General features: G+C 38.6%; 1 pseudogene; it reads right to left on the bottom strand.

Annotated features, from left to right (window-relative positions):
* Window positions 1-3,383: 3,383 nt before the first annotated feature.
* LOC139374776 (paired box protein Pax-6-like) lies at window positions 3,384-23,779 on the bottom strand (annotated as a pseudogene).
* Between the last annotated feature and the right edge of the window lie 272 nt (window positions 23,780-24,051).

Raw genomic sequence — 24,051 nt, 5'->3', positions numbered from 1 at the left:
CACATATAACACATCGTCCAAGTCTTTGGAAGTTCTAGGAAGGGTTGACCAGCACAAAAACAAGCCCATTCAGGGCATTAAGAAAAGGCCTTATTTCAGGTGACTTGCTTCAGGTTTCATCAGAGATGTTCGGCAACAAAAACAAAACACTTCTGTGACGGCACAAGAACGAATCAGATCAAACTCTGGCAGACGTGTACAGCAGTGCAGCATTTCCTGTTTAATTTCAATATTTTGTGATGGGAGTGCTAGCGGCTCAACATGAATATTATCAGCTCTGTGTTCCATTGAGCAGAAACATTGGTCCTGTCCTGACACAGCCATATCTGACTGAATCGCACGCACAGCTAGGTGATACGTGTCACATTGTGTGCTCTACAAATGCAAAGTCTACCAATGTAAGTCTGGTGGGTGTGAAACTATCATGTTCAAGGTTGCCCCTTGTTTCACACCTTTGACTCATTCTAACTGGTTGCCACTTGTCCATGGCTTATGATTGGCTGATTGGCTCCATTGTTGATTACATACTAATAAATGGCATTATGGTATTTATGCCAGTGCTGTCAATCAGATATTTTAAGCCTCATTGGATAGCTACCACCAACAGTGCCTTAGGAAATATTATTTATTCTGTTAGTCAAAAAGAGATAAAGAACATGTTCATTGAACATTGAATGTTCCCAGCATTGTTGTTTTTATAATAATGACTGTCGGTGTGTGTTGATGCCTCACTGGTTCCAGCCTAGTGTTGTCAATGTCATCTTGTTATGTAGAAGAAATAAAAATCAGTTGACATTGTGCTTCCGAGCATTACCTGTGTCTCATTGGGGTCTCCTCTCCTCTCTACTCTGTCTCATATATCAGACAGCTCAAAGGAACAGTCTCTCTCCTTCCTGACCACAAACTGGCTCACTTTTATAAATGTCACCAATAAAAGTATGAAAGAGATACATTCCCATTTCTGTCGATGTCTAGTAGCTCCTAGTTGACTGCTGAACAGCAGCTACGATCTGTGACACATCAACCCCTCTCTGTGTCCACAGATCTGCTCTACCTAGAACACTGTAGAAGAGAAGAGATTCTTAAGCAGAGACTCAACGAACACAACCATTGAAATGGGTGAAGTGCGTTGTTTTTGTTATGTTAGAGAGCCCAATGGCTGACAATCCTTCTGTAGAGCATCACAACTGAGATTGAGGCCAGGCACCAATACTGATATGGCTTGAAAACTTCCAGGAGAATAATGCTTGCTATGTACCAATGGATGGCTGGCAAAAGAGACCACAGAGAAGGAGCCCTAGACAGTCCCTGGTTATTTGGTGCTGATTGCATTCCAATTGTGAAGCCAGTCCCCCTTTCCCCCTTTAGGAAAGAAGAAGCCTCTCCCTGTCTACTGTCTGTTTTGGGCCTGCTTCCTGAAGGCTGCTCTCCAAACAGGCATGTTCCCCTGCCAGCCACCTGTCTGTCCCTCCCTCTTTATCATCTTTGTCCCACTCTAAACCTCACCTCCTCATACAGGTGTAGGGTCTTAGTGTAATCACCCTGTTCCAGAAGAGCTTTCCTGCATAAAATGTGTAGTGTATTTGAGATTTCAAAAGGCCTCTGAAGTTTGTAATTTCCACTTTGAGATTTCAGACTTCTGATCTTCCCTCACAAAAATGTTTTATCAACCCCTACAAAAGAAATGTATGAATTATACGACCCTCCCAACTCCACCCACTGGCATCCTAATAAGGAAACAAGAACACAAGAGAGAATACGGCAGACAGAGTGGGAGGGTCATCACAATTGACATGATCATTCACATTTCCTGATGCTGCAGGATTATTTTCCTGCTGTAGCAAACTGGCTCAAATTAATATCCTGCATGTGTAACCTCCTCAACTCCTACACTAGCTAGAGCTAGAGGGGAACCCAATCGCAAATGTATACCTGCTCTTTGGAACAGACAGAAGGTAAATCAATAGGAAAAGAGGTGTGTTTCAGTGTTAGATGTACTTGAGGAAAGTCCATGGTCCAGAAACTTGGCCTCATTACTGAGAGTTTGGCATCATTGTATGGATTCTTGATTGCAGCTATCTTAAGTCAAGTGATCTAGATAATAAAGCTAGGCCTGAAGTTTATGATGGAGAGAACCCTGGAGAGAACCCTGGAGAGGACCATGGAGAGAACCCTGGAGAGAACCATGGAGAGGACCATGGAGAGAACCATGGAGAGAACCCTGGAGAGAACCCTCATAATTGTTTGAAATAGTGTCTATTCTGAAATATGATAGCTGTTATAAGTATCTATTCTGAAATATGATAGCTGTTATAACTATCTATTCTGAAAGATGATAGCTGTTATACGTATCTATTCTGTAAGATGATAGCTGTTATAAGTATCTATTCTGAAAGATGATATCTGTTATAAGTATCTATTCTGAAAGATGATATATGTTATAAGTATCTGTTCTGAAAGATGATAGCTGTTATAAGTGCATATTCTGAAAGATGATAGCTGTTATGTCTATTCTGAAAGATGATATCTGTTTAAGTATCTATTCTGAAAGATGATAGCTGTCATAAGTGTATATTCTGAAATATGATATGTGTGCACTAAATCATAGTTTGAGTAAACTTACTAATTATTAAACCAAGAAGTACATAATGAGCGGATCAAGCTTGGAAACATATAATTGTCATGATATTGTAATGTACATATGAAGGCGTGGGAGCATAATTGTCTTTAAAATAGACAATGTAAAGCTCTATGCACAGCATAGCAGGCATTGTGACATGGGCTCTCTCCCTCTAAATGGTTTCTTTCTCTAAACGTTTTCCAACATGGATATCTTACTCAGGTTTCATTACTACATGTGGCTTGTTTGGACTGAAATACCCACAAATGTGTAGGAAGAGCAGGACAATTGTTAGCCTGAACCCAGACCTGTTTGTGCTGTATATCCTACTCTTGGTGGTTTAGCATTGGAGTGTGATTGTTCACAATTTAGCATACATAGGGCCCACTAGTTATCCAAGTACTATTGACCTTTGGGTAATATAAAATATTTTCCAAACTATAACAGCTACATTTTCAGAAGGTTCTTGTTGTATATAAGTAATACTACAGTCTTCCTATAGTCTTCATGTAAGATAAACGTATTTTGCCCTCATATGAGATGAATGATGTCTACTTGCATGAAATAATTCTGGCTGTATGATGATCTTATGGCGTTTTGTTTACCAATGTTATAGGTCCTGAATGTTGCAGCAACATACACTCATTACCATCATCAATAGCATGTTGTTTTGATAGAATTAGTTAGCAACATAAAGCTCCCACTTAGACACTATCATACTGTACAAAATTACTTTTATATTTTGACAAAATACAAGAATGCTTAAATAAATGTATACGGAAATATTTTAAATACAATTGAATTTGACTCCCCATCCATACAATAGTCTAGGCTAGCATGGAACTGAGAGAGAGAAATGAGCTCAGGTCATCAACTGTAAGGAAAGATTGTTGCTCATAAGTGAAAGACCAACTGATAGACTAACATTTAAAACTCTGTACTTATCTAGAAGTTACCAAAATCTTTACAAAATTGGCAACAGAAGACTACAAAAGGAAATTAAGGTTGTGTAATAAATGATATACAAAGGCTTTGGTCAGTTTGTACAATCAACAATGGTTAATTTGGATATGTATAGATGCAAACCTCAAAAGGCTTTAAACTCTGGCAGGCCTTGCATTTCTATGCATTGTTGCAGTGAGAGTATTCTAGTAGCACAAAGTCAAGTAAAACACTTAAGTACAACTATAGCAAATAACTTGTACCCGATTGAATAAAATGAAATTAAAATGTGTAAAACATATAGAATATTCTGAGAAATATAAATGAAATTAACTTTATTATAGAAATTGTTCCGGGAGACTGCTAGGGAAGACAAATACTTACATTTCGACATAACAAACTGAATTATATCGAAGACACAATCTACCGTTTTTAGCTACCAAAACTCCATTTCAGCGGTTAATGCTTTCCATTTACAATGTTTCTGCCAGCAAGCTTTTGAAAAGAAAAGAATAGAGAAACAGGCGTCTCATACCCAACTGGTACCTGGAATGATACAAACTTGTTTCACCAGAGTCCACATTCTGTACACAGACTGGGAGAGCTTCTTGATATACATTGATAAAAATTATTCATGGAAGAAAATTCTTCACAAATGATCTTCTTTTCAGCAGAAGCAAGGACCAACTCAGTTTCACTGTCCATCCACGTTGTTATTTTTTCATCATGACATACAACTGGCCATATACAAATACACCAAAAATGACATACGTTGGAAACTGAAAACAGCTAGTTTTTCCCCCCCATTTACGATGTTACACCGGGCACTTTACAGAAGTCCTTTCTCTTTTTTTCTTCTTCAAGTCTTTGTGGCCAAAGAATGATAGAGAATGGCCCAATCCCAGTACAAAATAGTCTCTTTTAGAGTATTTTCTCAGGTCTGTAATAAAATACTGCCGGACAGACAATATCCAAGGAGTCACACGTTGAAAGTCTCTACTGTAGCCTGGGCCAGTACTGGGACATGTCTGCTTCACTGCCTGGTACTTGAACAGGAACAGATACTCCAGGAGAGATGAGACCTGACACAACCAACACAGAGCGGCGGATCAGTTCTGGCACCATATAGTCAGTACCTTCTAGTGTCTGCTCAGTAACATTCATTGAAGTTTTAGCAAACACGCCAGTATTCCCATAACAGAATTATTGTAAACAAGAATCTCCATATAATTGACATGTTCAATATTCATTACAAAAATGTTTCTTAATTGTTTTTTTTTTACATGTGATCATCAATATTACCTATCTATCAAAATACAGTGCCTTCAGAAAGCATTCACACCCCTTGACTTTTTGCACATTTAGTTGTTTTAGAAAGTGGAATTAAAATGGATTTTATTGTATTTTTTTGTCAACAATCTACGCAAAATACTCTAATGTCAAAGTAGTTGTTTTTTTAACATTTGTAAAACGTTTATGAAAAATAAAACACTATCTATCTCGATAACACAAGTATTCAAGCCACTGAGTCAATACATGTTAGAATCATCTTTTGCAGCGATTACAGCTATGAGTCTTTCTGGGTAAGTCTCTAAGAGCTTTCCACACCTGGATTGTGCAACATTTGCCATTATTCTTTTCAAGATTCTTCAAGCTCTGTCAAATTGGTTGTTGATCATTGCCAGACAACCATTTTCAGGTCTTGCCATAGATTTTCAAGCAGATTTAAGTCAAAACTTTAACTCGGCCACTGAGGAACATTCACTGTCTTCTTGGTAAGCAGCTCCAGTGTAGATTTGGCCTTGTGTTTAAGGTTATTGTCCTGCTGAAAAGTGAATTAATCTCACAGTGTCTGGTGGAAAGCAGACTGAACCAGGTTTTCCTCTAGGATTTTGCCTGTGCTTAGCTCCATTCCATTTATTTTTTATCCTGAAAATCTCCCCAGACCTTAATGATTACAAGCATACCCATAACATGATACAGCCACCACTATGCTTGAAATGTGGAGATTGGTACTCAGTAATGTGTTGTATTGGATTTTCCCCAAATATAACACTTTGTATTCAGGACAAAACGTGAATTGCTTTACCACATTTATTGCAATATTACTTTGGTGCCTTGCTGCGGATATTTTTCACTTTGACATTATGGGGTAATGTGTGTAGGTCTGTGACCAACAAAAAAATCGAAATTTAATACATTTTTAATTCAGGTTGTAATGCATAAAAATGTGGAAAAAGTCAAGGGGTGTGAATACCTTCTGAAGGGCTACTAACATTTGCAAATGATGTTTTGTAATTTCTTGGATTTTGTTTATTTTGTCATGCATTTTTCTCTGCTTACCTGTTGAGTTGCCTCCTGAACCAGCCATTGATTGGCTGTTCATATGTGCCTGCATATGAGGAGGGGTGTACGTGTCGTAGCTCCGTCCGTTGACTGAGGGACTGGTGGGCAGCATGCAGGAGTAGGAGGTCTGGCTGGACACAGGGGCCTAAGGGGACAACACACAGGCCAGTCAGATTCACCTGCTTCTCTGTCACCTAGCAACATCTCCTACTGTATCTACTAAGGGATGGGCCACGTCAAGCATGGGAACACAAATATTGTCTATCATATTTCAGCTAGAAATTCATCATAGTATTTAATACAGCATTGCAGGTTTCAGCATTAACTTGTGTGACAAGTATGTATTTTTCTTTATTTAACCTTTATTTAACAAGGCAAATCAGTTAACTTCTTGGTGACAGGGGGGCAGTACTGAGTAGCTTGGATGAATAAGGTGCCCAGAGTAAACTTTTTCAACTCTTTGCCATTCCAATATACAGTGTAAATAGGGTCATATTGCACTTCCTAAGGATTCCACTAGATGCCAACAGTCTTTAGAACTTTGTTTCAGGCTTCTACTGTGAAGTGGGGACGAATGAGAGCTGATTGAGCCAGGTGTCTGGCAAAGTGCCACAGGCTCTAAGGCGCAGTCACGAGAGAGTTAGCTCTCGTTCCATTGCTTTTCTACAGACATAGGAATTCTCTGGTTGGAACATTATTGAACATTTATGATAAAAACATCCTAAAGATTGATTCTATACTTAGGTTGACAAGTTTCTACGACCTGTAATAGACATTTTTTAACTTTTCGTCCGATGTTCGTCTGGACCTGAACGCGCGTTTGTATTTGTTTACCAAACGTGCTAACAAAAGAAGCTATTTGGACATAAATGATGGACATTATCGAACGAATCAAACATTTATCATGAAACTGGGATTCCTGGGAGTGCATTCTGATGAAGATCATCAAAGGTAAGTGAATATTTATAATGCTATTTCTGACTAATGTTGACTACACAATATGGCGGATATATTTTTGGCTGCTTTGTTGTCTGAACGCTGTACTCAGATTATTGCATGGTTTGCTTTTTCCGTAAAGTTTTTTTGAAATCTGACACAGCGGTTGCATTAAGGAGAAGTATATCTCTAATTCCATGTATAACACTTGTATTTTCATCAACATTTATAATGAGTATTTCTGTAAATAGATGTGGCTCTCTGCACAATTACCGCATGTTTTAGAACTACTGAATGTAACGCTCCAATGTAAAGTGAGATTTTTTAAAATATAAATATGCACTTTATCGAACATAACATACATGTATTGTGTAACATGAAGTCCTATGAGTGTCATCTGATGAAGATCATCAAAGGTTATTGATTAATTTTTCTCTATTTGTGCTTTTTGTGACTCCTCTCTTTGGCTGGAAAAATGGCTGTGTTTTTCTGTGAGTTGGTGGTGACCTAACATAATTGTTTGTGGTGCTTTCGCTGTAAAGCATTTTTTAAATCAGACACTGTGGCTGGATTAATGAGAATTTTATATTCAAAATCGTGTAAAATACATGTATGCTTGAGGAATTTTAATTATGAGATTTTTGTTGTTTTGAATTTGGCACCCTGCACTTTCACTGGCTGTTGGCGAGGTGGGACACTACCGTCCCACATATCCCAGAGAGGTTTTAAGAACACATTCTTATTTACAATGATGGCCTAGGAGCAGTGGGTTAACTGCCTTATTCAAGGGCAGAACGACAGCTTTTTACCTTGTCAGCTCAAGAATTCAATCTAGCAACCTTTCGGGTTACTACTCAAACACTCTAATCACTAGGCTACCTGCCGCCGTATACTTTTTATAGGTTTTCAACATATCTTTATCATGGTCATTAATTTAGATGCTATACTAAGTAATTACAAAAACAATGCCAAAATACTGCTTTAATTATTGGATCTGACAGTGATGTACTTACTTGCATAGGCAGGTTGTTGGCCATGGTGAAGCTTGGCATAGGTGGCAGGGCACTGTATGTGTTTGTAAGGGCTGTGTCTGGTCTTCCCAACATGGATCCTGATGAGAACGACACTGCAGGGGGAGGATATAGAAAGGTATTTTAGATACCATTCTGCACCTGATTGCCAATTGTATCATTGACATGCAGGAACATAGAATGGATTGTGTGGCTCTCCTGACTCTCACATATTTGTACACTAAATGTTTGTTCTCCATTCTGATTAGGCTACAGTACTAAAATCACAAAAATAGACCCTACAGGCAATACATGACGGTGGAATGTATCTGATGTAACATAAGGTTTTGATAAAGATCACTGACTCCAACCTGGTGCTGTGGTCTGTGGGATGGGCTGGTAGACACTGGTGCTGAAACTGCTGCTGATAGGGATGTGACTGGAAGAGTTACTGGCTTGTCGTCTTTGATTCCGTAGTTTCTCCTCCCTCCTCCACTTTGCCCTTCTATTTGAAAACCACACCTGAAACCACAGTCATGTTTCAAAGGTTAGTGTTGGATTTGTCTGCTGTCACTTCTGTGAATGTGGTTATCACGTCCCTACATTCAAGGTGATGTTAATGGGCACAAGGAGCGGTTGCTGTACCTGTATTCTGGCCTCTGGGAGGTCAATTTTTGCAGCAAGTCTTTCCCTTGCGAAAACATCTGGATAGTGAGTTCTTTCAAACTCTGAAACAAAAACAACATTAGTATGAACTACAAAGGAAGTCATTAAATGTGCTATACATAACATATGCCTAAAAAATCATTCAGACTAATGTAGTTGTTGAAAAACTGATCATTTGTAGTGAATAAATTATTCTGAAAACAGTATTCTGTGGTGATATTCAAAATAAATAGACCCAGTTATGAGTCAGCCATGATGCTCTACTTTTGTGTAAAAGAGATTAATTTAGTATCACCAGCTCTTAATGAGATTTCTTTGGCCGAAAGTTGGACAAGAACCTGTGACAGTGGCGGTATAATGTACCTTTCTCAAGTGCTTCTATCTGTTCTTGTGTGAAAGAAGTGCGGTTCCTTTGCAATTTTCTTTTGAGCTGAAGTCTCATTTGGGTCTCATCTGAGTCTTCTCCATTCGAACTTATTGAATTAGTGTTCTCACCTCCACCGTCTGACTGTGGACAACCATCTGAAACATACAGAATCAATCAATCAATACAAGCTATCACTCCTTCTTTAGCTTCCATGCATAGCATGAGGTGCACCTGTTGGGAAGTAAATGTGATCATGTTAGAGTTTTACCCAAAACCCATCTGTGTGTAAAATATTATCTTAAAATAAGTGAAATGTTAAGACAGGTGGAAGAAGACTATGCTTCTTCCAGCTGATATTGACTTGGTTTGACAATTCATTGCATTATTTCCACCAGATATTATTAGTTGCGTCAGGCTATAGAAAAGGCTATACAATTTAGTGGGAAATTATTTATTTTGGCAGATATCTTTTATGACCATGTAACAATGCCTGTCGTGCTGAAATACAACAAAATGCGGTAGAACCTATTCAGATCCCCTGAAATGCTTTAAAATCCAAACGTTCCCTTTATAAATGTGAGCTTTTTCCACATGGATGTTTGTGCACCTTTTGAAATAACCCCCAACACTTGAATAAAAGCTATTTTTCACGACCACACAAAACCAAGAGCATAAGGGAAACTATTCAATTCACGGTCTATGGAGGGGTTGGCAAACTTTCGTGGGCAGAATTTTGAGGACACAATTGGAGAAGGCAACAAAGGGATTCTCTCAAGGCACTCAGTACCCTTCATTGTAGCTGGAGGATTCCAGTCAACAGACTTTTCAGCTTAGTATGTTAACCTTTATGCACTGCTATCATTAATCACTGTCTCCTAGGATGCCCTGTTCAACACCAGTTAGGATTTATACCTTCTTTAGGCCATAGAAGAAAATCACCCAGCACATACTGAATGAGACATCACTTGCTCAGCCCCTGTTTGTTAGAGCCACATAAAGGGGACAGGGAAACCAACAGTGAGTTAGGGGGGCCTCAGTGAGTGGCGTTGTTAAACACTTTATTCAGCATCCCTTTGCTCCATTACATTATGTCTATGTAGCAAGATGATATAGACTGGTTATGTAGGCCTAGATAAATCTGCTTTGACAGTTTATTGTGCAGGCGATTACCATTTTACGTTTCGTGTGATTTTTTCTACATGCCCGGGCAGGTTGCTCAGTATAGTCATAAACTGTATTCGTAAGGAATATAAGGAATATAATCTTGATATATTTTTTAAAAAACACATCAGCAGTGACCCATCATCATATGTGGGTATCTTATTCACTCTGCGTTGACGTTATGTGTATGTCTTTCTGACAGATTTGTAGTTTCAAAACCAAATGCATTATTCAGAACCAGGTGTAAACATACGCAACGATTAAGTTATCCCCTTTAAATGTCTCTCCAAAAAGAACGTTTATCAGTGGCCAGTGCGTTATAGTTTTGTAGCTAATCTGTCAAAAGGAGTGAATGAGCTTCCTATTATCCCTCAGCCAGATCAACTGTCGCTAGATCAACTGTCGGATTTGTTTTCATTAATGAAAGACGCTGGGAAATATACCGTTCCATAGTATCACGTGTCGCAATCAGTGAGGCGTAAAACAAGCCAAAATATAGAGAACCTTAAAAAGAAACTTAAAACATTCTGGGACCCCCTGAAAGAGAAAGTGCTTAAACCCTATAGACAGCTTTAGTGCTATAGAAAGAAAAAGAAGATCAGAAAAACTGTCACGTTGATCCCTAAAAACACGAAATAGCTAGGGAGAGCTTTTACCCGCTCCTTGTGAAAGAGTTCTCTCTTTTTAGACCCTGTCACTCTGATGAATTCGTTATTTTATTCACTGTTGCATGGCGTTTATCAGATTGAGACCATATTTGTCCCCCTCTGAGACCTCACCCAACCGCATGCTTCCAGAGTAATGGATTCTTAATGCCCTTGAAATCGCACTCCACGCAAGTATAGACACTTATGGCAGAACATAAGTGAACATATGATGTTGGTATAGCTGGTTGTGTTGTTTACACACACATTTTGAATAGACAGGATAAAAGAGATACATTTGAAGTACAAACAACAACAGCGTTATTATTCAAATATAATAATATTAGCCTATATCATTGTGATAAGATTATATAGCTTTAGATTATATACTTAATACTATTATGATACTATTATAATAACAGTAGTGCCTAGTTAATAATAATAATAATAATAATAATAACAAAAAATAAAATAAAATAAATATATATAAATTATTGCTAATAAAAAATAGGCTACCATTTGTTACTCATGACACTTGGTCACCTGTCATCATCACCTGTCATCATCGCCTGTCATCATCGCCTGTCATCATCACCTGTCATCATCACCTGTCATCATCACCTGTCATCATCACCTTTCATCGTCACCTTTCATCTTCACCTTTCATCCACCTTAATGTAATTGTTGGGGTTACTTCATTCTACCAAGAGCTCCAAAGCCAACAGGACTTTAAGAGTTGGAAAAAAAATGTATCGTGAATTTTTTTTAAATGTAGGCCCATCAAAGCAATTCTCGAGACAGAAATAGTTGCCAACAACAACAAAAAACTGCAGATATTATGAGGGAGAAAACACGTTTATTTGTATATCTATCGTGTCCATACTTTATTGTTTAGTTCTCTTAAAACTGACGTGTCTAATTGGCAAGTGATGCCATATCGTGTCCAGAGGTCTCCAGTGGAACATTTCTACAGCTGTCTCCTCAAACTAGACGCTTATTCATGTCGCCTTAATGAGAAACAAAACGTTCTCTAATGAGCAATTACATAGCGACAGACCTGTTCCCATAACAAATTCTTGCGTGTGACAGAAACATCCTTTGTACAGATATTCCGCACACAGCTTCAGATATTTTTCATCCTCGGTCAATGCAAAATATAGTAGGCCTATAGGCCTAGGAATGGATCAATCGTGCAGACTAAATCGTGAAGACTAAATTGTGAAGTTACAACCATATTGTAAAAAAAAGTTGATAGAAAAACATGTCAAGAATTTGCAATGTAATAACTAGTCGAATCAACCAAGTAATCTGTGAATCTCAACAAGCTCTCACATCAGAATTAGACGTTCATCTATGCTTCCCAAAAGTGTTTGGTTACTTCTCTGCATATAGACCAGCAAATTAATTATACTTCCATGCATAAGTCAGATAAGTCTAATGAACCAGATGCGTTAGTGATAAACAATATCAGCTGAACTCAAAGATTTTCGAATTTTTCAAAGATGTTTGATATTCCCATGTTACTTTAAACAATGTAACAATAATTAACCTAATAATGTTGTAACAGGATAAAATAAAAATGAAATATTATTGTTTATCTTGGTAATAACACTATTGTAATAATATAGACATAATATAATCATACAGCCTACGATACTACTACTACTACTAATAATAATAATAGTAATTAATCGTTATAAAAACAACATAATAAAGACACCTGCACTTCACTCGTCCAATCCAGTGATTATCTTACCTGGGTTGGGCTGTCCTGGCACTGAGGTTCCGGGGTACCAGCCCGGGCGGGTCCCCCACGTCCCAGTCTGACCGTTCAGCATTCTCAACTTCTCATACATGCCATCTGCGCCCATCTGTTGCTTCTCGCTAGCCAGGTTGCGCAGTACTCTGTTTATCGACGACACCTGAAAGACAAATCCAAAATCCTTCACATTAATTAAACGTGCTTGGCGCTTGTTTCCCTTGTTGTGATGGCACATTGGCTTGCAAGTGATCTGTCACATAAGTGCATGCATACCCTCACATTCACAATATGTATTTGGATAAGAAAATCGCTATCGAAATGGGAGATTAACAAAATATCAATTGCATTTTCAATTTGTGTAATTATTCTGAAACAGGTGCATAATCATAACCAATATGGAGGTCAGTTGTTCATGGTAATTTTTTAAGCGTATAGGCCTATAAAATGGTATGACTAATAACTTACACTCAATGAACTTACACTGGGTATATTATCGTTTGTGCAGACCCCCTCGGATAGCAGTCTGTCACGAATTTCCCACGCGAAGATTGACGGGCACTCCCTCTTGTATACTGCAATTTTTCCGACCACCTCGGGAGTTGCTACTCTTGGTTTGCTACCCCCGATCGCCCTTGGTCTGATGGAGCCGGTTTCATAGTATCTGCCCAGAATCTTACTCACACAGCCGTTTGACACCTAAATAGAAAACAATAGACACAAATCACATACATTATTCAAGACTAATGTGTAATATATGTGTATACTACAAACATTGTTACGCTTACGTTTTCATTGTCCAGCACTTGAACTTTTGCATCACCATGGGTCTATAACACAAGAAATATACCTTGAATGGTACGGTAATTTAATTTGCACTGGATCACGGCATCTACTTTGGATGGTTGTGTTTGCAGGTTGTATCCTAACATATCCTGGTATCACCACAAACCATAATTCATTGCTACAATGAAGTAGCCTATTTATTCGTGCGTAATATTATATTTTCAAAACTGCAACTTAAAATGGTTTGAACTGACAATAGTTGGACGTGCATTGAGTTGGTCTATATTCTAAATAAAAATCACGCATTAGGAATCTTATTCTAAAGCGTTTTACTGATGCAGACAGAGAGAAGAATGCAGTGTTATCACCTGCAGAATCCTGGATATATCGCACGGCCGCGCGCCACTGTGAGCAAGCTCGACTATTTTCTGTCTGGTGGTGTCGGGCAGGGGTCTGCCGTTGACGAACACTCCGCCAAGCTGATTCACTCCGCTGTGACCTGGGCAGAGACAGGGGATGCACTCTCTTTAGTTAAGCCATTAATCAAGAGCTGTGATTAAAAAAAACAGCAGCCTCTTCAATACAGATGTCTCCGATGCAAGTGTTTAGATGTTAACTATGCAAAATAGAAGTTATCAAACAGAACAGGAGACAAGAAACTAAACTGGACGTTCAGCGCCAAACATCGGGAAAATCACGCTGGAATTTGAAGTCTGTAATGATTGCCATTGTTCATCTGTCATATGCTCTAAATGCTTTCCGATGTCATTATTTTCTACATTCTTGTTCTAATCACACGAGCAGAACATTGATTAGCGGTGTGGTATGATCTCGACCAAAACATCTCCAGCCCACTGATCCGAGATTTGTGCATCTTTGCAAAGCTTTAAGATCAAATAGCGTAATGGCATTTGCGGCACAGCATTTTAAGGTAGTAATTACAGTATCATTTCAAGATTTAAAAACAAATCGTCACCTAATCCAACTTTATATCAACTTGATATTACACCAGCTAAAACACCATAAACGCTAATTTAAACAGGTTTCATGCGAGTTCATTAGCAATATCCAGTTTAGGATAGCCCAGAAAACCAAACCAAACCTGAAGTCCAATAGAAAAGCAGCCTCCTTGTATCCGCCTACGTCTGCTCTAGTTGTCCGCTCCCTTCCCTTCGAAGCCTCCCGTTAAATTGACTCCAAGAGCACAAGCTCCTTAGCAATAAATAAGCTCCAAATATAGAAGAGGGGGAAAATATGATGAGCCTGGCTGACATTTGTCTTTAGAGTAAAGCTAGCTACACGTCAAGTTTGATGTTAATTTCTGGAAATAGGCGGAAGTCGCCCTGGATCATGCATGGAAGGCTAATTGAAAAGATCAGTTGGAGCACTTGTGGCAGGCATGTCACTTTATGACACTGCTCTGCTTTTGAAAATGGCATCGTCACGACAAATAGTAGCACGATAAAACGACCCTTTCTGTCTGCATTTGGATATCACTCAGACTAAATTGGACTCTACTCATTTACCCTTCAAGGGAAGCTTCATTTTATGGTAGCCAAGGGGCTGTGCGCGGGCACGAGGATGGGAGCGCGCGTCGCTCTTAATATATCAAAAGTGACAACCTTTTTTTTTCAAGCGACAAACCATATTTGTTATTATGAGTCTGCTGTAGATGTTTGCACTCTCTCTTGTTTTATATATGTACTGTTATTGTTTTCAAATAATAATTAAATAAGCCCTACATCAATTATAACATTACATTAGGCCTTAAAAAATAAAAGTACACCTGCTTGTGAATTTGTTGTCTACTGCCATTGTGCTAAATTCACAAATTCTAGCCCAAACCAGGGCGTAAATACAGGCTATTCGCCCAGGAGAAGACTGCTGTAAGAGCAAATCCATCGCTATGTTGAGGTTAATTCCAGGATTAGATAAAATCAATTGTGTTTGTGCATTTGATAGGCCAGCAGGGAAAAGCATATTGAAGATTTATTGGCTTTGAACGCGCCTCCCGTATAGGCCTAGTGCTCATATAAATTCACTTGATCACTGCCACACAGAGATAAGAATATCCAATCTAACTTTCACTCGAAAGGTTAAATCTCAATCATTAAATAATTCCCCACGGCGAGTGGTGTCGATCTCGCCTGGTGGCAATGATTATGCGCCTTGTATTCTATTGCAAGTCAATTAATAGGAAAACATATGGCGTCAATTTGGACGCTCAGTTCCATATACACCCAGGAGTTATTAGCACAAAGCCTGCAGAGCCAGCCGCGACCTTTAGACAAACTGAAGGCCTCACCCGAATCATATCTGCTCAGTATTTCGCTCAAGAGATCACCACAGTCCATTGCCATCACAATGTAAAAATGTAACAAGAGATAAATGAAGGCATAGTTCTATACAATCTTGATGACAGGATAATACATAGCCCTAATATTTTGGTAGCCAGTAGGTCCATTTAAAAAGTAAGGACAAACACAATGTACATTTTGATGCGGATTTTTTTTTTCATGCAAAGAAAAAACTCGTATATTGCAATTATTTGAAGACCTCCGTTTTCTTTTCAAACGTGAGAGGGAATATGGGACTTCACATCACCGTTCAATTATTGAATATGGCCTACTTAAACTGACCTAGATTCAAATGCTTTGTTTGGTTGGAGGCCTTTCAAGTGTGTGCGTCACATCTTCCCTCTGATCCTACGTCTATAGCTTGTTAAATTTAGGTCTGATATAGAAAAAATATATATACATGAAGTGCAAGGCTAAGCCAAGACAATATAATGTATTGGCATAAATATGAAAGCACACTACAGCACAAACGTGTCGTTGATTTTAAGAGAATGAGAGTAAGCCATTCCACACACCTTCGTTATAGTCATACACCTCTTGTCCAGCATTAAAAAAGAAAATATATGTATTTTATTGTCACTCTGTCAATGATGATGAATTGTGAATTACTGAATAGCATCTCAAATATGTAAATACTCCTCTAACGTTTATAGTCCCAATGTGTTCATAAAAAAATACTCTGAAAGTCTCATCAAAGCATTACCCCTCTCACACTGTGGTTATACAGAACGAATAACATTTTCATAAACATGACATATTCTCCACGAGATGCATGCCATGTCCATTAGTGCATATATAATGGGCAATGTGAATTGGCACACCCCAACTGGCGTTTCTGAAATGTTATTTTATCATATCAAGAATACACTTTTCCTCTTCTTTCTTTCTTTCTTTCTTTCTTTCTTTCTTTCTTTCTTTCTTTCTATTGGTGTTGTATTATTATTGTGTAGGCCTATACGTGACACAGCTTATTTGGAAGTTGTATGTAATTAGACAATAAATACAACCATCGAGGCCTTCTACTTCCTGCTAGCCTCTTCTCTGATAGTTCGTGATAGTGCAGGTGCAGATATTGGGTATATTTCAGTTGTTACACGTACAGGTTAATAGAAGCATACTAGTCAAAGTCCACTGATACAAATACAACTGTGTGGATCAAAATAATGAGAATGAGCATGTATAAAACATTCCTAATTCAGAAAATGTAAACATGTCGAAAAATCTTGGCCTTATTCTACACAAACATGCAAACTAACATATGCAGCATAAATGTTATGTGCCACATGTTTCTTTACAGCTCAGTGTATATAGTTACTCTGAAAAAAACATTCACTTACTGTTTTGCATCATGGACGCGACGCCAGATTCCCACGTGGCCCGGTTATAGTATTCTATTAGTCATGGGGAAAGAATAGCAATGATTAGTATTGCTAATAATACTACAATACTCAGGATACATACAGATCGCAGACATTGATTTGGTGCAATTAGACAATTACGGTGGGAACTATATCACTCATGAATACCTCAGGGTGCATTAGGCTATTATTCATTGATATTTCATAATATGAGAGCATAATATCGTTTGTTGTTCTATAGATTTTTGAATATATATATATATTCAGTGTTTAAACTTGCCTGGAAACAGTGTGGACTGTCCGCTTAAAACAATTTAAAGAATCTCTCATCTGCTTCTCACTAGTTAATATATTCTCCCTATGGACAAAGCAAAACAATTTATTAGTTGGCACCTGAGCTTTCGTTTTTATTAAGTCAGACTTACTGGAATATTTTCTAACTCATTTCATGAGATAAATAGCATTGCAGTAATTTTAGAAAACGTTAAATAGTTTATTATCAGCTTTTGAGTGTATTTTAGGTGTATTGGAAATAATGTTAAGGAATTTTGAATTAATTTGCATATTAAGAGCTCACATATTACTGTTATTATATTGGCCGTGAAAACTTTAGTCAGTAATATAGGTTTAAGATGTCTTTATATGTAGTCGTCTAGTGACACACGCTGTCTACCTCGCTTGGCTGCTTTGGAAAGTGACATCGGGAGGGGGTGAAGGCTCTCCAACAAAGCCTGCAGAATTTCAACAATGGCGTCCTTTCTGCTTCTACACCAGAACCCAGAGAGCATAACTCAAGCTCACTAACTAGCTACACAGCCTCGAACTAAACGTACCAACAACTCTCAGGAATACAAAGAGCTGTAGGGAGCAACCCCCTCCCACTGCAACCATGCCCAGCACAACACCCTCTCACACCGCCACAGTTACACTGCTGCTTGCCGTGACCCGGTGCCCGTATCCCTCTGCTTTTTTGTTTGTCTCGATTTGGAAAATAGAAACGCAATTTCTTGTTTTAAATATCTGGAGGTAATTCTGTTGCTGGTGTGTGTCGTTAGGATTGTAAAAAAATATACAACAGCTCAGTGGGGTGCTCAATTGGAAAAAGACAATTGCCATAAAGAGCCCATTCAAAACATTTGCCGAAAAGGAGGCCACTAAGGAAAGAGTCCACGCTTTGATTTTCTCCCTTTTTATCTTCTCCTTTTTAAACAGGCAATGGACTGACCGTGTGTGTATTTACAGTGTGCAGCCACAAATAAATAGCCTATAGCTTACATCCAAGCATAGAGCCAAGCTGCTATTCATGTGTATGAAGATATTCTAAAGAAGTTGTAAATTCAACTAACTCGTCATCATAACTCATCATTTATAATAATTTTCTAAAATAAAGTTAGGAAAATGAAATGCACTATTAGTTCACTGATTATATGTGTTTATAATTAGACAGGTGTAGCTTCAAAGCATGTATTTGATTTTTCTCATTCTCTCTTCTAATTATTTTCAAATGCAATAATGCAATGGGCAAATGGGGAAGAGCAAAGTAAAGGGTCTCGAGTTTATTTTGATTGTATGTGTAAAATAATCCATTAACCTTTAATCATTCAACTCATTTGATATAGAAATTAATTAAGCATAAACTTAACCCGGAAGCAGTCTATTTGTAAACCACACGTTTTCATGTCATGAGATGCCAATAATTAGCTTATTAGCTAGAATTGTATAATTTATTTGATGCCGTGTGTAAAAGAGGAAGGCCTCATCTGCATTTTGCCCGTTTTAATTCACAACTACAACCATTTTAATTGAACATGCATCTTCAGACTTGTGAGACCTATATTATTCCTGATTATTCCCTTCATTTATATGCAGAAAAACTCCATAAATGAACAATGTCCTGGCAGGAAGTTGAACACAGTAACATTTGATATATCTACCACTATATATAGCTTCCATATATTTTGCTAATAGACTACAGCAATATCGTACTGGGAGAGTCAAATGCATAATGCACAGCCTAATGTTATAAATCATATTAGGTAACTAACCACTAATATAAACAATGGTTTTGAAGTTGTGATTTTTCTGTATTGTCTTATATTTGTAGTACGTAAAACGTAACTATGCACTTATTCTAATCATTATTACCTTGTGTGGAGAAATAGCTATAATAGACTAATCTATTCGAGTTTATTTCTGAATTATTTTCACATATATATCCTGCATGTTAAAAACATTACTATTTGAGTTCAGTAAGTATAATACTTAAATTGTCATTGAATAGAGGAAAATGTATCCTGAAAATGATTAAACATTTGCCAAACTTAGGAAAAAGTTAAAAGAACATTTTTTTGTGATGGCGCCCGGGTGAGGCCGACTGTATGATTCAACTTGACACCCTTGATCATCGCATCATCACGTCCCCATTCTTTGGACTGATCATTGTCTTGGCCTGACTTTTTACTCTTCCCTGTCATACATAAGCATTAAGATAACTGCAAGCACCGACGGAATAAAAGCATAAGCACAGCATAAATACATAAGGAGGAACCTAAATGTTCAAATTAGGCTGCCACTAGTCTGCGTACCAAAGTTCCTTTGTTAAATGATCAGCACTAAAAACTTTTGAGCCGTTCGGACTCTTCCTAAATTACAAAAACTTAAACGTTATTAACTTGTAGTTTAATTAGCATTTCCAAGACTTAACCTACTTTTTGATGTTTCACTCTAAAATGGTGTAATGTGTACGCTATAGGCTATACGAGTGAATAATGTGTGTTGAAATGTAGGCTAGGTACAAAGTGCCAAGAAATTAGAGCTTACCTTTTTGAGGCATCCTGTGTACACTGCAGCCAAAGCCCTTGTTGATAAGTCTGAGCACAAATGAGACGGAGCCACAGTGCTGTATAGCCCCTGCGAAGAGTTTGTCTTGTATATATGTTCCAAGTGATCTTGAATAGAGATGGAAATCCTGCGAAGGAAGCAGAGATTGACAATAAAATGGGTTGTCAGGGCAGCGCGAGACTGAAAATGTGCGCTCGTGAGTTGGTGAGAGAGAGAGAGAGAGAGAGAGAGAGAGAGAGAGAGAGAGAGAGAGAGAGAGAGGGTAGCGCAGAGCAGCGCACCTATGCTGATTGGTGATGGTACAAGTGTATTAATGTATGTGTTCCTGGTCTGTGCCTCGCCTCCACTCCTCTTCAGTGCCGATTAGCAGTGCCTGACCTCTGTCATCATCTTCCAGCGAAACACTTCCTCCTACACCGCCGTGCAGAGCGGGAAACGGGGCAGAGCCAGTGCTAGCTTTTCAAACCTACTAATAACTCTGCACATGCAAATTCACTTCTCCCTCTCTAACATACACACACGCACGCATACACGCACGCACGCACATGCACGCATACACACACACGCACACGCACACACACACACACACACACACACACACACACACACACACACACACACACATATATACACACACACACACACACACACACACATATATACACACTGAAAATGTCCTTTAGAAATGCTATTGGATGCTATTGAAGGCTAACCATTGGATAAGGAACGGCAAGTGCAACTCACAGGGCTCCACCATCGTGGAACGCTGACAAGCTTTCCTACACTAACGATGAACCTGAAGTTATACAGGGACATACATGGTGCGCGCCGACCTCAAATTGATCAACATTAACAATTTGCAGTCCATCTTTATCGTTTACACTGATAATCCACTGATAAAGACCAACAAAGCACCACTTTACTAACTGTACTATATATATATATATATATATATCTAAAGGCTGAATTTAAATATTCAGTTTAGGAATTATCTGGCTATCACTTCTGAAAGCGATCTTTACGCAGCAGCCAGAAGTGCAGTGTCATAATTGCAAACTTTCTGCACTAGTCGCTGTTGATTATGACATCACATGGTATATTTGGTTGTTAAGACCTAAATTACAAACAATATCTATGGACTAAATTAATATAATAGCGAGAACGATAATCTTACTTCATTTTCAATGGACCAAATGATAGCCAAGACGCAGCGTCCAAGCTTCTATAGGACAGATAACACACCATACACTCCAAATCAACCCCTCCGTGCCTGCATTTGACTTTACACTTGGAGCACCAGTCTCGGCTATGGGTGTTCCCATCATTTATTCAAATGGAATAGATTCCGGGTCGTGGGATAAGGGGGGGGGGGGGGGGGGGGGGGGGGGGGGGGGGGGCTGTGGCATGGTGGGGTAACCTACAAGAGGGGAGAAAAGTGTCGGGAGACGCAGAGCATAAAATGAAGTCGTGGATGCATACACTTGACTTCCTTTGACATGTGAAAAGTGCTAAAAGTCAGAGCTCATCAATAAACTGAATAAGTCCTGACAACCATTGCATTCCCAACTAAAGTACAATGAGAAGACAAACGACACTGCCAAAGAGTTTGCATCGCAATGAAAGGGCGGCTAGGATAATGAGCTGCCGCGACCGTCATGCACTGTCATCTCGAGTCCCGTGGTGAAACTCTGTCACTTCCTAATATTTGCACAAAACTTTCATTCCACTCCTCTACAATCCTTGCTTCAAATTCTTATGACGTGGACGGTTTACTGTTGCCTACACACTGTTTTTGCAGTGCGCAGAAGTGCTAACGAAGTTAGGCTACCAATGTGGCTATTTTTTTATTACAAGGAACGCTGCTGTCATAAGTGGAATATATAGTTAGACGCAGTAAAGTAGGCTATATGTGTCTTAGAATCAGGAATAAAATAGCAAATTATTCTAATTACATTATTTGTATAAGAGCAAGATTATATTTATCTGTAGGCTGCATAAACTATATGCCACCCTTACAATGGGGTTGTATTGCTTTTAAGGTTTCTGTGTAGTAAAATATTGGTTATTAGTATGTCAAAACCAAAGATTTTTACGATGGCTTTTTTTAAACTTGTGCTCCCGAGTGGCACAGCGGTCTAAGGCCCTGCATCGCAGTGCTAGAGGTGTCACTACAGACCCTGGTACGATTCCAGGCTGTATCACATCCGGCCGTGATTGGGATACCTATAGTGCGGCGCACAATTGCCCCAGCGTCGTCCGGGTTAGGGTTTGTTCGGGGTAGGCCGTCATTGTAAATAAGAATTTGTTCTTAACTGACTTGCCTGGTTAAATACTAACGTTTGAAAATGATATTTGATTAAGCTTTTTGAGCATGCACAGCATAGGCCAAACATTTTATGCATGCAAATAAACTAAACATGACACTGTCAACGCATGTTGAAAATGTAGTTATACTTGCTTTGATGCACATCAATGGGCGAAATACATCATTACAAGTTTACCCTAAAACCAGACTACCAAAAACTCCGTCTTTCATGTCCATAAACCCACTGAAAACCATGCAGTGCACTGCTAACAACATTTGTTATATTGTAATGTACAAACCACAATTCCTTCTGCTTCACTCCATTCAATGAGAAGATCCCAGATCAAGCTGTTGAAACAATGCTCAACAATAGCACCTATGGATCATTTCATTCTTTTGAAAGATGTAATCCGCCTTGTTGTTTTCTTGTGGTTGAGTTATCGTGTTACTTGACTCCAGAACACATTTCTCGAAATCAACAAGTGAAAAACAACAACATTTAAAATGTAAATCCATTCATTGGAACAACTCAGGAAACATTCACGAGTTGCAATTGCTATGTGGAAAACTATCAATTAGCGCAGTTTTGGATTAGCACAAAGTACTTTCTCAGACCATGGGAAAATACTGTAATCTTCTCGCTCTTTTTCCCTCGGGCAAAGAGTGGTTTTTGAGCACCCCCTAAAAGTTTTTACCCCCCCCCCCTCAAAACAGCATAAGAGGAGGTGGCACTGAATGTGGCTGACGTCATCATTGAAAACAGGACAGAGAGAGAGAGAGAGAGAGAGAGAGAGAGAGAGAGAGAGAGAGAGAGAGAGAGAGAGAGAGAGAAGTATCAGCCGAAGCGAATAAAGTGGGTTGATACAGCCATTGATTTATAAGAAGTTATGGACAGGATGGCTGTGGGGAACGTGAGGTTTATTATTATATTCAACAGCTAACTAGTAGTCTAGCACTTGATCTTGGAGTATCACAGCTAACAAATTATAAATTGCAGCTAGGCTATACTTGACATAAATGATCTACTGCTGAATTAATACATGTTTTGTCATATAGGTCTAACCATTAACTCCTGTATGGAGGGGGTAGTAACATGTTTTGCTATGGCTATACCTGCAGGCCTATGTGTTTATTAATTGAGATGCAGGCCCATATTCCGAATGTAAAGTGCAACTAAAGATCTTGACATATTTCATGAAATGGTTCATTGCCAGATTATTTACTTCCTGACAGCAGCATAAACATATTGCTCTATAAATGCCCCTAAATAGGAAGGTGTGGAAATTGTTCAATTTAGTCACGAGGTAAACTGCAGTGTACATACAGTACACTCACGGACGTGTTGTCATACTCACATGCTTTTAACAATTTAAAAGTGCATACAACTAGAACAATAGCCTACGGTTATATCAACTCTAAAACCTAATAACACACGAAACACAACAATAATTATTATCATTTGTATTATTTATATTATTAGCCTAAGCATTAAACATGCTTACGTAAAACTGTAGTTGGATTAAATCCATCAAAGGCTGAATAGTAAGGATTCATATATCCTAGCCACCAAGCCAGGAACGCAATATAAAGCGTAATGGCTGACAGATAAATATTTTTAAGATTCCTACCTGGAAGAACGTAAAGATCCGCTTCACTTGTGTTTCCAGTCAGTGTTGATCATCATAAAACAGAAGAAAGAATGTATAGAATGTGACATTTAGAGTCCATGGTTTTCATGTATTGAATTGCAGGTCTGTTTCCAAGTCGATGATCATATAAAATGACCCTGTCGCTTCTACCACCAACTTTCCCATAATATCATCCACAACTTGGCAGTGATTGGCCGCAGTGACGCTACACGTCACTTTGGACACCACTTATCACTCTGCTAACTAGGAAGTCGCGGGAGATGTCCAAACCCACTTGTGCATTACGCTTATGCTCATGCAATAT

Source organism: Oncorhynchus clarkii, chromosome 2, assembly GCF_045791955.1.
Source record: "Oncorhynchus clarkii lewisi isolate Uvic-CL-2024 chromosome 2, UVic_Ocla_1.0, whole genome shotgun sequence".
Taxonomy (NCBI): domain Eukaryota; kingdom Metazoa; phylum Chordata; class Actinopteri; order Salmoniformes; family Salmonidae; genus Oncorhynchus; species Oncorhynchus clarkii.
The sequence above is the reverse complement of the archived record's forward strand: the minus strand, read 5'-3'. Positions and strand labels throughout refer to the sequence as shown.